The 15,251-nt window shown below is 35.5% G+C and overlaps 1 protein-coding gene across 13 annotated transcripts in view; it reads right to left on the reverse strand.

Annotated features, from left to right (window-relative positions):
* Positions 1-15,251, reverse strand: part of GPC5 (glypican 5) — a 742,566-nt gene that overhangs the window by 424,787 nt on the left and 302,528 nt on the right. The window contains exon 8 of one of the 13 annotated variants that reach the window (XR_011138140.1): positions 7,217-7,234. The exons of the other annotated variants lie outside the window; for them this stretch is intronic. The gene's annotated coding sequence lies outside the window, so the exon portion shown is untranslated. Of the gene's footprint in view, positions 1-7,216; positions 7,235-15,251 lie in introns of those variants that run through there. 13 annotated transcript variants of the gene reach the window in all.

A 15,251-nucleotide genomic window follows, 5' to 3' on the forward strand; every position in this document is an offset into this window, starting at 1 on the left:
TAGAGGTTTTTAAAAAGTTTTGTGACTTTAAACATCTAAATTTTAGTGGTACTTAGAGTATTCAACTTCTATTTTTAAAAACAGTGAAATAAGACTAACTTAATATGCTCCCCCAAACATCTATCAGAAACATAGAAAATAAAAATTCATTATTAGATTTTACAAAATCTAACATAAAAATTAAAACAGTATAATAATGTGTATAATAATAGACACTTCAGATTATTAAAACTTAAAGAATTTCAGAAGCGTTATTCATTTTTTCAATGTTAATGCGATTTGTGATTCACTTATTTCTGACATCGAAAATAAACTAGTCAGTTTTATTTCTAGTTGTATATATTTGAGTCTTCTAATTACTAGCTCTGTGCCTCACTGTTCCGAATGGAAAATGGAATTGGAATGAATAGGAGAGTATTTTGACTTTGGGACCTCTGAAGCTGTATTTTTTTATACAAAAGCTGGATTTCAGTAAAAATTGCACTAAAATTAGATTTTAGAATTTTTTTCTAATTCAGTATTTGATCTTGTAAAAACAGAGGCAGAGTCTGCAAAGAATTTAGAAACTCAATTTTTAAAATGTAAGCAGATATATTTCTATCGATATGAATAAAATAAGCTATATATTTTTCTATACATTCTAATGGGGGTGTATTTGGATTAGATTTGAATGTTCAGCATTACCCAGATAGAAGCACTAAGACTATATTTAAGAAAATATGGGAAGAAATAGAAATTTAACATAAATGTCATGGTTAGCTCTTGTGAAACGAATATAAAATGAACTAAGTTATGCGACATTGAATTTATTTATTTATTTATTGCTAAATTGCAATAAATGATAGCACCACCCACTCTTACAATGGAAGTTACTGACAAAGTAAATGAGTTTCTGAGATGCCCTAGGACATCCAAGGATGCCCTAGGATATGAAGACATCTGCACAGACCTGGCAGACGTGCTATATGTTGCACGTCACAGACCCATGAACTTCTGTTGTTGTAGCTAGATGCTAGGCATTTCAAATGGCACAAGACCACATGCAGTAAACTGAATTGAACTCTAGGGACATAGGGCTCACTTAAGATCCACTCAAGGCCTAAACTTCAGTGTCTACTGCTCTTTTAGGTGCTCTAGGTTATACAGGCTCCAGCTGTCACTACAAAAGGATGAGAATCTCTTATAGGTTCTCCATCTACAAGGTATATCAGCTCCATACAGATATCACATAAAAAGGGCATTTGAAGCATCAGTTGGTATGTATTTTCAGGTAACTCAATCCTGCCCATTGCAGTTAAGAAAGTTATTTCACTGAGTAAATGTGGGTATCTGCTTTAGGATAGGATGACCTGTTTTGTAGATTACACTGACTGCACTGACTAGATCTCCACTGACTACAACACAAGCTTCAGTGTAGACATCTGCAGTGTAGATACCCACATTTTGATATCCAAATCTGGAGGTAAGTCCCACTGTTGGTTCCAGACAGTTTGTCTGTATCCTGAACGATTTGTGAAAATACTACCATCTACTACTATTTGTGTACAGAAGGTGGAAGCAGGAACAGGGCCATTTGGGAGGAACATAGGAACGTTGCCAGAATATGCAGGGATGCAGCAAGAAAGGCCAAGCACATTTGGAGTTAAATCTGGCAAAGGATGTCAAGGACAACAAGAAGGGTTTCTTCAAATACATCAGTAAGAAAAGGAAGACTAGGGAAAATGTGGGTCTGCTACTGAATGGGGCAGGGGCCCTGGTGATGAAGGATACAGAGAAGGCAGAGATACTGAATTGCACCTTTGCTTCAGTCTTTACCGCTAAGGCCAGCCCTCAAGAACCTTTGTGTGAACAAGATAGTTCAGTCGGTTTTTTCAGGGTAATGTCTACAACACAAAAAACTTGCTTTATGGAACATGAAACCTTCATTTTATCAGTTTTGTTTTTATCCATGACACTTTCCAAGTATGTGATTTTTTTTCTCTCTCAAAAGTTAGGGGATTAGGCCAATGTCTTTCTGGGACTACGAAGATAACAAATTGCTGTAAATAGTCCACCTTACCCAAATCTTCTATCTGACTCAACTTCTCATCCTAAAACCGGCCTTCCTTTGACCCAAGGATTTCATTTCTGGGTGATTTCTCAGTTCTGTAAGTCCCTGCTACAAATGCCACTACTTTCCTAGCTTCCTTTACTTTATGGAAAATGTTCTGATTCATGGCAGTTTAGATATTCCTAAACTCATCAGTTTTCTTGTTATTTTATACCAAAATTGTTGCAGCTGGAATGTCCATAAGCATCTGGAATTTCATAACTGCTACCTCCACAAAGATTTCATCTCTGACTGTTAAGTGATCTACTATAATCCTCAAACAGCTTTGATTTATCAGATTGGGTTAGCTTCTTTCCAGTTCCAAACTATTCTTGTAAAGAGATTACCATTCCTAACTTACGGACAGATGGAGAGTATGTGCTGGCTCCTCAGCCATTCACAGCCCGGCATATTCATTTCTTATGGCATTGATTTTACTTTAAATACATATAGCAGGCCATAAACTGTCAGTAGCTGGAACATTTGCTTCTGACAACTCTTGTTTCAGTGTGATAACTTCTGGAAAAAGATAGAGCAGAGAGATGTTGATCTTAAATTGGACCAACATGAGGAGCATGAGTTTGTCTGGAGTCATTTTCTTCTTCCTGGAAAATATCCAGATCCTATTTTAATTCCTTTTGTAGGGCCTCCAGCTCACTTTGAGTCTTATTTTAGATTTTATGGAACTTTTACACGAATTCTATGAGCATCTCCTTTTTCTGTTTCATCATGAATTAGGAACATACAAGCTCATGCACTGTCTCTGTAGAAACTGAATCTTACTGTTATCATCAGTATTCTCCTTTTTGATCTGATTAGCCAAAGTTTGGGACTGTGTAAGGTCAAACAGTTCCTGTGCAAACCTGTTTATTTACAAACAATTTACAGAGCTCTGGATGCAACAGGACTGAAAGGAGACAGTCTCTCTATTTGGTATCAAATCTCTTTCAGTGAACTCTTGGTCCAAAATCGTTCTTCTTTAGCTTTCTCTGTATTACTAACTTTTCTCTCCTTTTCTGCAGTCCTTTTGTTTTTTCATGGGAAATATTAAGTTTCATAAAACAATGATCAATGAAAATTCTCCTCCACAAGTGCAAGCCTATACCTTTATTTTGAATGGTGACAACATCCTGGGTTTGAAGGAAAGGCTGCTATTGTTTCAGTCAACTATCTGTACAGAGGGTTTTCTTAAAACTATATCTAATAAGGGAAAAGTTTATATTTCCCAGACCAATGAGGCTTACTCTGGCCCATAATAGCTCCTATAATCATGGAGTCATACTGATTTCTAAGCTAGTTTACATGACATACACTGTCGATGTTAACCGAAGCAAATTTTACCTACAGTTAACCTTCTTTCAAACGTTTCTAACTTTCTTCTGGAACATCCATTTTCCTACTACTAGCAATGCTTATGATTTTTTGCCAGTACCTCCTTTGCTAGAGTAATAAAAATTCCAATGAATAGAAACTAGTAAATAGTCTTGCTCTAGTATAGCTAAGGGACATATTCTCTTTTCAATTCTATTTTTAAAAGAGGAGACCAGAGAAGCTGTGAAAAATATCCACAGCTTTTCTCTAGATACGATCAGGACTAAGATGATCACCCTGGCAGATAATATTCTTTTGGTGGTTGATTTTCTGTTACTGAACCTAGAAATATCTTATTAAAATTCTCTTTGGGTGTGCAGAGATATTTCAAGGAGCTTATTTCTTCACACTAATGTCTAGCTGCCTGATTATCTGTTCATTTATGCTTTCCAAGGAATCATTTATTTTTTTAAGACAGTGTAATTTTTGTGCAAGCCTGACTGTTATCTCATTTGCTTGCAAAATGACAATTAATTCTTGATTTATAGCCTCTAGTGTACAGCCCCTGTCAGTTACACAATGAGATGCTCAGTCACTGATCTTGAAATCTTTAGGAAAATATACTAAAACTTATGGAAGTTTTTTTAATACAAATAAAATTAATGCAGTCACATAGGCCTATATATTATAGAGTGAAAGGCAGCTTTTATGAATTGTTTTCACAGCTACATTACTCTGCATCTGATGCTGCTGCTTCATTTTCTTCTTTTGAAAAGTTCCAGAAGTATGATATTTTAGACAAAAAATTCATGTGTACACTTCCTTAAGATGCTTGCTGTAAAGATTAGCTGTCTAACACGATCGCTTATTTGAGAGCTATTTGAGCTAGCAAACTACTTTAAAACAGCAAATTATATTAAAAATCTTTTAAAATGTATAGGAATCTTCCCCAACCACTTAATTATTCATTAATTTGCTTATTTAGAACTGAGTGTTGCATGACTAAGGTTAATAGGAGTTTTGCCTTTGACATCAGTGAAAGCCAGGAAAGACATTCAGAGAAATCTGGGAGCTAGGAGAGAATCAGCAAACACAGCACGCATCTTTAACTAGGTGCTTGACTGATAAACTTTTATGCAGGGTAAATGAACTGCAGCAATATGAAGGGTATAAAATGTGACTATCGTTTTTAACTGAGGAAGAATTCCCTCAGAAAAGATACTGAGGCAGGCAGCCAGCCAGAAGGCAGCCTAAAGGAGCTTTGGCATGTCATGTAGAATAAGAACAGCATGAGGAGGAAGAGATCATACGTTTTTGTGAAAGTTATGCATTTGCACCGGTAGGAGTAGTCCACACTTGAAAAGACAAGGGAAAAAAAAAAAAAAACTTTTGCTGTTCTACAACCCTGAACTGAACTCTTGTCCTTAGCCCCACACCTGCCTGTGCATTACCCCTAATGTTTGCACTCTTGCAGAGTTAGTATTTCTCTTGCATCTAAGTAATAACAAAGCAACCTGCTAAACATATATCATTTTTTAATATTTTTCTTTTACAGTAAAAAAAGTCTTCCTAGTACTAGCATAAGGGGTCTAGTTCTGCTCCCATGGAAAGCAGTAGTAAAATTTACAGTGTTTTTAATGAATGTTGTCAGCATTAAAGAATGTTTAACCAACATAAGGTAATACATCTATACCCTTATCTATTATAATGGATTCTAGTAGCAAAAAGACAAGGAAGCAAAACTATACAATGATAAAAGATAAGAGTAAGTCCAGAGCTAACATATATTATTTAACAGACGCAGTCTCCAATCCAAAGCCCAGAGGAATAAACAGGAAGCTTCAGATTGATTTTGCTGAGCTTTGAATGACTACCACCATGACCTCACTGATCTACAATTGCAAGGAAATAATTCCCATTTGTTCCTCTGTCCAAATTCTGCTATTTTTTAATTTTCTAACCAGTCACATTCTGCACAGGGCAGATTCCTACTGAAAATATGTTTATATATACATGTGTCATCTTGGAACTATACTTTAAAATATACTTTTCAATAACATTGCTAATATAAAAATATCACTATAGGAGGAGAACTTGATCTGGCAAAACATTTGGCAGAACAAATTTATCTTTGAGATCTGCCAGCCACATGCATAAGGACATTAGAAACTTAAAACTATATACAGTCACAGTTGAGGGCATGAAGTGATATGTATATACACATATGCACAGCCTGTGTTTTACTAGAAAACTTCTCATCTCCTTAGACACATGCACACACACAAACCTATTATCTATTCCTTTGTTTTGTTTCCTTCCTCTCCTGACAATTTCTTTTTGAGCCCCATCGCTTTCTTTCTTTCTGAGGCATATAGTACCTTCCATTTTTTGCAGTGTTGTTTCTTCTTGTCTATTTATCTCATTAAATATTTACTAGCTTTTACCTCATATTTCCCTTATTCTTTTCTTTAGATCTTGTCACACTTTTTATCTACCTTTTACTGAGTCTTTTTCACATCTGTTAATCTTTTTATACGTTTCCCTCTATTCTCCATCTTTCTCCTCCATTCTGTTCTTTCTTTAATTATCTTTATTCAATCTTCCACTTGTAATAGTCATATTTAAGGCTTTTTTTTTTTTTTTTTTTTGAGTCATGCAGTTCTTCCTGGGCGGTTGTGAACTACGTGTAACACACGTACAAGCATCACATGATAGTTTCAGGACAGGCTTCCCTACAAAGCTTAGGTTATGCTTTGATTCATTTAAATATGACAGCAATAGACGAGACTGGGCAGAAAAATATTGGCTTCAGCGTGTTTGGGAATTGTAGTGAGGGATATATTACTCTAATATATGATCTATTTCTTTCAGTTTCAAGCTTAGTTTGACACATACTCCATTGTCATTCTTTTCCTACTCTGCCCAGTGTACCACTTCTTGTTGTTCTCTGAGACTGTCAATAAGAACTACTGCAGCATTCCATAGACCTTCTCTGTCTTTTGTTTTCTGCATAGATATCAATTTGTTAAACAACCTGAATCTTTGAACGACTTACACAACAGTTCGGCTAATGGTCCATGCTGTAATGCATCTTATCAACTGCAAACATCTGCCTAAAAATGGCTGTGCTTTCATGACTGTCAAGCTCCGGGGGAAATGTGAAGTTAGATGTCATTTTGTGGATTAGGTTTAAAACAAGGACTGAAAGATAAAAGATTCCTGGCTTCTAAGCAGCAATTCTATGTGAATAATTTATAGTCCAAAAAATAATGTGTTATTCAACACGCTCAGGAAGGAATCTTCTCTATTTGTCTGCTTTGTAACTTTTCCTTTAGAATGATTCCAATTAATATTCAAAGATTATGAACTTCCTATCTATAAATGGGCTGCTGATTAATATTACATAAGATATCCTCCTTTCTTCTGATGAGGCAGAGCACAACATACTGTAAACAGTATTGGCAGGAAAATACATGGCCTGGAACTGAAGTTTCACCATTCCTGAAGCACTCTACTATTAATATTTATCTGTTTATGCAATTCTCAGAATGGTACTTAAAGGAAAACTCTAATGTTAAGGTTTTAGCAAAGCACTAAGATCAAAAAAGAATAGTAATAAAAAACCTAGAACTGAGCTACATAGAATACTGTGTTCATTTTGAGTTGCACATGCACTTAGAGGACACGTCCATTTTAGTTTATTGGAAAATTCAACAAAGAAATACAGCTGTACGACAAACAAGTCCAAAGCTCAGAAAAAAATGGTTATAAAGATGTTATCTACTGGCCTTAGCCGTCAAAAAATAACAAAAGGGCATCCTTCGACCAGTATGCCTATGGGAGAAAAAGGGAAATTATTAAAACAGGAGACATTTCATACAATTAACAATACCCTAACATAATGGGCCTGTCTAAGTAAAGGTTGCAATTCATGATGATTGTACAACTAAAGGTAAAACAAAACAAAACAGCCTACATCAATTTGTCTAAAGCATATAAAAATCAAACACAATAGCAATAACTGTAAAGCAGTGATGTACTGAATGCGGCTTCATAACTACATGCTGATTATTTTGACAAGTTCAGCTGTTTAATATCATGCCTGAATGCTCCTTTATGGTTGACGTTTTTCTTTTGTTCAATATGACAGGTCTAAATGAATTTGAACTCAAATGAATTAAAACTCTGATTCATTTAGTTTGGCTAAAAACCCTTATGGACAAACCAAATGTATGTTTTTGCTTCTGCTAGTTCATTGGTACAAACATATCACTATCTGAGAACATATCTAGTTTTGGCATATGTCATAATTCTTGTGTACAGGCTTATAACAGGAGCTGAGATACTCAGACATTATTATACATAGGAGTCTCCAATGCCATTTTATGGCCAAAACTCATTCCTTAAATAAAATGTGACCAAAACTTTGTTGACTCTTGACATAAATGCAAATCTATTTTAGGGATGACGGTATAAAGTTGATAATGGACACCAGTATATTATCATTAGAGTAATGCTACCTGAAGTATATGAAAGGTTTGCAAAGCAATAAGCAGTCTCTGTTGAGGCGGGATCACTAACCTATGTCAGCACAAAGTATTTTATAAACTAAAGTTAACCAGTGCACTATCAAGATAGGATGGAACTGATGATGGCATTTACCCTACTTAATAGGAACCTCCATTTAATTCCTCTCAGAATTATCTCCACTACAGTACTGTCTTTCAAAAGACCCCCAGCATGAAAATAAATTTAATATGCTCTGTCTCTAATTTTTTTCTGAAATTAAAATTTTCCACTGTAATAGCAGACACACTAATATGAGGACAGCATAGTTCTCTAAAACAGCTCTAATTTTTACCCTATTTTTCTTTACGCAGCTGACCTGAATGCTTAACTCTGTATGCTGTCATCATATCACCTTCTATATTCTCTCTACGTATGGCAAAATCTTGACTAAAAAAATATAGTGGGAGGTATAAGACAGTCATAATAAACAAGAAACTGGAAAAGACAAAGAACTAGAAGTATAAGAGACTGGGAGGTGGAACAGTGTGCAAGATAAATATGAAAAAGTATTCTTTTTTGGCGTGAAAATCATTACAAAGTTTTCAAGCTTACATAAATACTCACCTAAAGCCAGTAAAGATTCCCACATAAAAAGTATAGATACGCACACACACACACACAAATGTATTAAAATGTTCTTGTTTTGATTTACGAAAGAGCAGTGTTATCTTCCAGAAACATCCAGAAGCATTCTTGACCTGAGTTATAAATAGGAGTTGGCTTAGCCAAGAAAGTTCAATCATCAGTGATAACCCTCCACCCGAATCCCCACCCCTCTGTCCTTCTTTCTCTCTCTCCATCCTCTGAAAAATCTTCGGGTAGATAAACACACTTAAACAGTGGTTCTTGAAGGTAAGCACCTCAAGCCATTTCTGATCAAGAGGTAGGAGACAGACATGTGCTTAACTCCACTAAATGGTAGCAGCCAGCCATTCCTGTTCCATATGATCAAACTGCCACTGAAAAAGACTAATAATCTTGAGTACCCTCAATTCAGTATCATAACGCTTAGAATATAAATTTCATTTCATCTAGGCAATTCCTTCCTTTTTTTCTCAGAATTAGTCACAAAGGCAAGGAAAAAAAAGCATGGCAATAATGATAGTGAAGTCTCTAATGTTTATTTCTACCTCTTAGAATCCAGCAGAAGGCCACTTAGAGCTTTGCCTTGACTAAATTGCAATGAAATGCAACGTCTGAGAACAAAAGGCTTTTAGGAAGTGTAGAAAAATCCTATCATTTGAGTTTAATAGGTAACTTCCATGAATAAGCATGAATAACTCCATCAAATACTACATTTCTATTTACAAATAAAAAGCTGCCTTCAAAATGTGTGTTAAGCTCTACCTGTATTGCTGCTGCCTCGAGTATGAATGCACGTGACCGCAGATGCCTCTATGACACAGCCAAACTTGTAGCGAATGCTCTGCTCATTGCTACACAATGAACCTTGGAATAAATGGAGAAGTGGCTGTGAGGCCTGCAGTTTCCTTCCCTTGGGGAAAACTTCTGTACAATATCTTGTGGATAGGGGAGAAAAACTGCCATCCTCACTGGAGCAATATCATTTGAGAGGGACAGTGGAAAATCTAGACCTATACATGAATTTCTGAACACTTGCCAGGTGATGTTACCAGCATCTAGGAAAAGGCATGACCAAGTCCAGTGTAGCAGGAGAGAGAACCACACCAATGTGTGCTAATGGTAAGGGAGGGGCAACAGCATCAGTAAATCTGTGCCTGATGAGTTTGAAATTCAGATTCTGCAGGAGTTTGCTCTATTTCAGTGCTTTTGTCGCAGGAATGTGTTTCATTTGCCCTAGATGTGACCCTTTCAAAGAGACAGAGAGCTACTTGTTTCTCATAATTGTCCTTCCCCACCTTCTGACAGTAAAACCAGATAGCTGAGATTTTGTACAATGTTAGCTGAAGATGTATCATGTGTAGAGTTAAAAAGCATAAACATTTGCTAAATGTATCCTCCAAAGTTCTGGCTAAACTTTACTTTGACTAGGAGTCTCCAATGACTGTCAAAAAAATCTTTTTAATTGATCCATGAAGGCTATGGAGAGCTCACCAAAAATGCTTTTGATTTGGAAGTATGGAAAAAATGGAAAAAAAAAATTTTCTCCATTGGCATGATATGTAGTCTTGGGGGCCATGTGGAAAACATAATTTGCTAGACAGTTTTCTGTTGAATTTGTTAAAAAACCACTTTTATTAAGTAATTCAGTGTGGGGTTATATATCACTATAGAAATCTGAGAGATCTGTAGTCTAAAGTCTGGTTTGTTAGGAATAAGTAAGAACAGTTAGGAGCATCTGGAAAATTCCCTACAGAGAAAATATTTCTCAGAGAAAAATACTTCTTGGTAACAAATTTTTCAGAAGCCTATTGGCAAATATTCTTAATAAGAAAAAAGTTCTCATAGAGAAATTTTGCACTGAATCTGGGAGATATTTTCTCTTTAAAGCATAGTAAACATATGGAGTATCTGTATTGACCCATTATGTGATAGCCCAAATTTTTTATATATACTTGAAACAATATGGAAAGGTACTGCATCAGGCATCAACTCAAGCAAGGTGTTTTTGAAATAACAACATTTCATTGAAATGGTGACTTGCAAAGGAAGATTATAAATTCTGCCATCTGATAGAGGCTCCTTCGGGAAACATCAGTAAACTGGAGTGTACAGAGGTTGTAATGCTTCATGAATCTTACTGAGCTAAAAGATTTTAAAAAATAAAAACCTTCAAATATTTTCATTTTTGGAAAGCAAATGGTAAAGTACTTCCTGCTTGTTTTTCCCATAGTTTAAGGCAGAAGGATTGTTTCCTTTTCTTTATTTTTTACCTTCTTTCTGAGAAAATTAATAAGGTTTTTAAATACTTGTTTTCTGGGCCACGTATTACCCAGTACTTTACCCACAGTCCCTCATTTCCAGTATGCCACAAATGCTCTGCTAGCCCAGCCTCTTTTATCACCCCGTGCTGCAAACGATTCCCAGAACCCCTTCCAATAAAGCGCTACCCCATGCTTAGCATCATCACACCGCACAATACCACTGACTTTGTGAAAAAAGCAAAATTCTGTCTAAAATATGCCTTTTTTCCTCACTTTCTTCTTTTCTTCTTTTCTTTTTTAATTTGAATGTGAAGAATTGCAAAGCAATAATAATACTGATAACTTTACAAATCTACCATACTACATGCAGGAAGGAAACTATTCAGTAGAAAATACACAGATGCCTAAGCAAAGCTACATAAAAAAAAAATCTATCTTTTGAGCCGCCTGGAATTTGGAAATCAGACATGCTTTTCACTCAGTAGAAAGAATAGATAGTTTTGTTTACCTGAGTAACGGTTTCCTAAAGTGTTTCTAAAACGTAGAAGGTATGGTCTTGCTCATCAATTCTATTCAGGAGTGCAGCTAGGTGACAGACTAATTGCTATAACATGGGATTCATTTGTCCCCTTATAGAGCAAAGGAACATCTGGTATATATTTCTGTCACTTTCTCCTTTAACACCACAATGAGCTGTGTCATCAATAGCACATATGCTTGTTCCCAGGTTACAGCTTTGTTTCTCCTCTACATGGTTTCTGTATACCATAAGTTATATAAAATCATTTGGATGCAGAAGACAGCAAGCTTGTATACTTCTGGCAGTGCTTCTGTGATTCATATGTATTTGGACATATTGACTGAAAAATAAATGTTCTTTTTTTGGAAATACAGTTACAACTGATAATACAAAATGAAAGTGAAAATAAAAAGGGAAAAAAAAACAAGTGTTCTTTCATACATACCTTCATTGCACAAGCCAATCAATAGGGAATTAACTTTGCATCTATTTGCACAAACCTCTGATCTTGCAAATACCCTTATCAGAGGTTGAAAAATTCTTAGGTTCTTATCAGTTTGTACTAGGCAGACTCCAACTGATTTTAATGAAAGTTTTATTGACTGAGAATTAAGTAAGGCCTTCACATTTTAGCTTTATAGGATTACTGTCCTGGAAGAAGGCTCAGTGTAGAAACAGGTCCTTACAGGCTAATAATAATGTTGATAATACCATAAATTCTGCTATGGTTTACTGCTTTAACATGCTAGAGACATAAATTTTTGCTATTTCAAATATGGAAAAAGAGAATTTTGATAAGGTATTTGGAGGTGCATATACAGAGAGAGATATAGATACATATACCTACCTGTATGTATACTTATATTTACATATACCTAGAGAAAGAAATATATGGTAGCATTTAAGAAAGCAGAACACATTTGTGGTACTCTCTCTTCTTCAGTCATTCCAGATAAACCCACAGGAAGGTTCAAGAATAATAGGTCCTGAATACTAGAAAGCAGCTATTTTCTTTTCTAAACAAATTTGAGAGTCCTAAGATTCCATGAGGGTAGAAATAGAAAAAAAATAATCCAGTGGCTGCCTAAGGAATAAAGACAACAGTCAGAATTATACTTTCATTGTATGCTTTTTGCTCGTTTTTTGTAAAGAAAGAAAAATAAGAAGATACAAGGTCCATACAATTGCACCCAGTGATTCTAAAACTTTGATAAGGCCATGCATTTCAAACTTCCAGTTAAAAGAAATATTAACAATCAACTGCAAAAGAATTTTTACTGGCATTAAATGGAATGACTTCTAAACATCTTCTTTTAGAACTGGTCAAAAGATACAGATTTTTGCTTTCCAGCCTTTTTGATGTCTTTGTGAAAATCTCAGTGCCTGCATGAATGTACAAGCAGTAGAAACTATTAGTGCATTCCATACTGTTCCCCCTGCTTGAGACCTGAGAGAGTTAGTACACTCTTAAAGCATGCTATTCACTTCTTAATTTTATTTAAGTGGTAACAAGACGAATACAGTTTGTATTACTCAAAAGCATCTGCAGTTCTTCACTTGAGAAGTGACAGCCTTTAATCAAATCAAATTAAAAGTCCCATAGTTTCCATAACTTGAGGTTTTTCATATAAAAACATACATTGAAATCCCCTACCACCCTCACTGAGAGATTTTTTTTTTTTTTAAATGTGTAGGATCCATTAATTGTGGTTTCATTTCATAGAGCACTGCAGGAAAACTAATTTTGGATGCTCAACTGTATTTCTTGTTTTTCAAACTAGAAAGGCCTACGAATGCAGCAGAAATGATCTATTTACATCCTGGGGAGAGGAATTTCATTTTATTTGAAACTGACACTTTCTGGCCGTTTGTAAGCAATATAACTAGAGATCTGAAGTGTGCACAGTATGTAAAGAGAAAATGTAAATGCATTCCCTGAAAAGTCCAGATTAGCTTTACCCTAAAAATAAACTATTTCCATAATATAAGGCAGAAAACAGTTTTGCTAAATAATCACATATCATGAGGCTAAAGTACTCTAGAGTATTCCAACTTTAAGTGCAGTATAGGCCTATGAGGATATGGCCTATACTCCATATATGTATTCAGTGGAAGAAGAAACTAGTCTATAACACCTTATCTTAGCCTAACAGCGAGAATACATGAGGCTAGCAATGAGATGATGCTTACCATAGCCTCTTCTCACCCTCTCCTCTGGGTTACTTGTCCCCATATACTCTTGAAAAAATGTAAGAATAAAGCGTTACTTTCGCTATTACTCTGAGAGAAAAGAATACACTTGAAAAAAATTATCTCTGGGACTTGAGGGTATTTCTAAACTCTGTTAGTAAATCCAGCAGTAAGATAATGGAAAATATCCCGGGTTTTACTTTTAATATTAGCCTTTTCCTTTTAAAGAATCATAATAAATAAGGAAAATATATTAATGCTAAAGCAATAATAAAGTTGCAGAATATTAAGTTTAAATGATGTAAAAAATTTAATCCTAATTCTTCATGAAATCATAATAGCTCATAATCGTACATATGACATCACATAATATGCTATGCCACATATACACACGAATTTAGGACACAGACGTCTACATTACAGTATCTCGCTTGAGAAATGCTCTAATACACTATAGAATTAAAGACTATAGGTCAGACTCACTATAGGGACAAACTGGAACATTTCTAAAATCAACATATTTTTCACCTCAAACTGGTCAAATCCTTCTCTGTTTTATAATGAATTCTGTTGCTATTGAACTACCAAATTAATTTTCATCTGATTTTTTCAGTGGAGACAATAGCAACCACTACCTTGACTCTCTGCAGTCCAGCGTTACCATATGTCATAAGAATGTTCTCCATTATATGGAGAATATTGTACATGAGGATACATGTAGGGAATGACACAGATATGATAAGGCAGGTAAATAAAAGACATATCTGTTTTCAGAATTAGTGGCATAGATGCCAAGGGACTAGATTTGTGGATGTTTTAAAATGTGACTAGTAAGTTAAGGATAAAATAATTAGGATCCTGAACTTAGATTAAAACCAATAAAAATATAAAGCTTCTCCTCAGCAGAAAGTTCTTCCATTTTGTGAGTATTTTTGTCATTAGCTTTGGAGGAAAAAAAGTAGCATTTTTTTGCAAAAAATTGCAAACGTATAATTGTGGCTGCATATAAGTGTAACATCTAAACATTTTGTTTCATTTTTTTTCATTTCAAGTATTTTTTGATTTTTTTTCATTTCAGCTCAGCTCAATCACTATGAAGCCTATCTAATATCTTTTAGTATCTGACCAGTTTTTTACTCATGTCCTCATCCAGACTGTGTTGCCCTAACTTGGATAAAATAGTATTGTGGGGGACAGTGTTAAAAGCCTTGGTACAGTCAAGATAAATGACATCCACTGCTCTCTTTCTCCTCATACCCAGTTATTTATCATATAAGGCAATCAGGTTGTTCAGGCACGGTTTACCCTTGGTAAAGATGACTTTGTCCCTAATCTTCCGAGGGACCGAAGTGAAGTTGACTAACCTGTAGTTCCTGTAGTTGAGTTGAGCTTTTGGCCTTTTTTTTTTCCCCCAGTCATTTTGTACCTGCCCTGACCTCTACAACTGTCCAAAGATGATAGAGAGCAGCCCTGCAAGGACATCAGGGACATCTCTCAACCCCCTTGCGTGCAGCCCATCAGGTCCCATGGATGTGTATGTATCAAGCTCTCTCAAGTAATGCCAGTCCTCATCCTCTGCTGGCAGTGCTCCTTCTGGAACACCTGGCAGACCTTTTTAATAAAAGTTAAGGCAGAGAAGGCACTGAGTAGCTCTGTCTTACCTGTGTCCGCTGCCACTAAATCACCTTCCCCGTTCAGCACTGGTCTCATATTTTCCTTGCTCAGC

This window comes from Struthio camelus, chromosome 1 (genome assembly GCF_040807025.1).
Source record: "Struthio camelus isolate bStrCam1 chromosome 1, bStrCam1.hap1, whole genome shotgun sequence".
Classification (NCBI taxonomy): domain Eukaryota; kingdom Metazoa; phylum Chordata; class Aves; order Struthioniformes; family Struthionidae; genus Struthio; species Struthio camelus.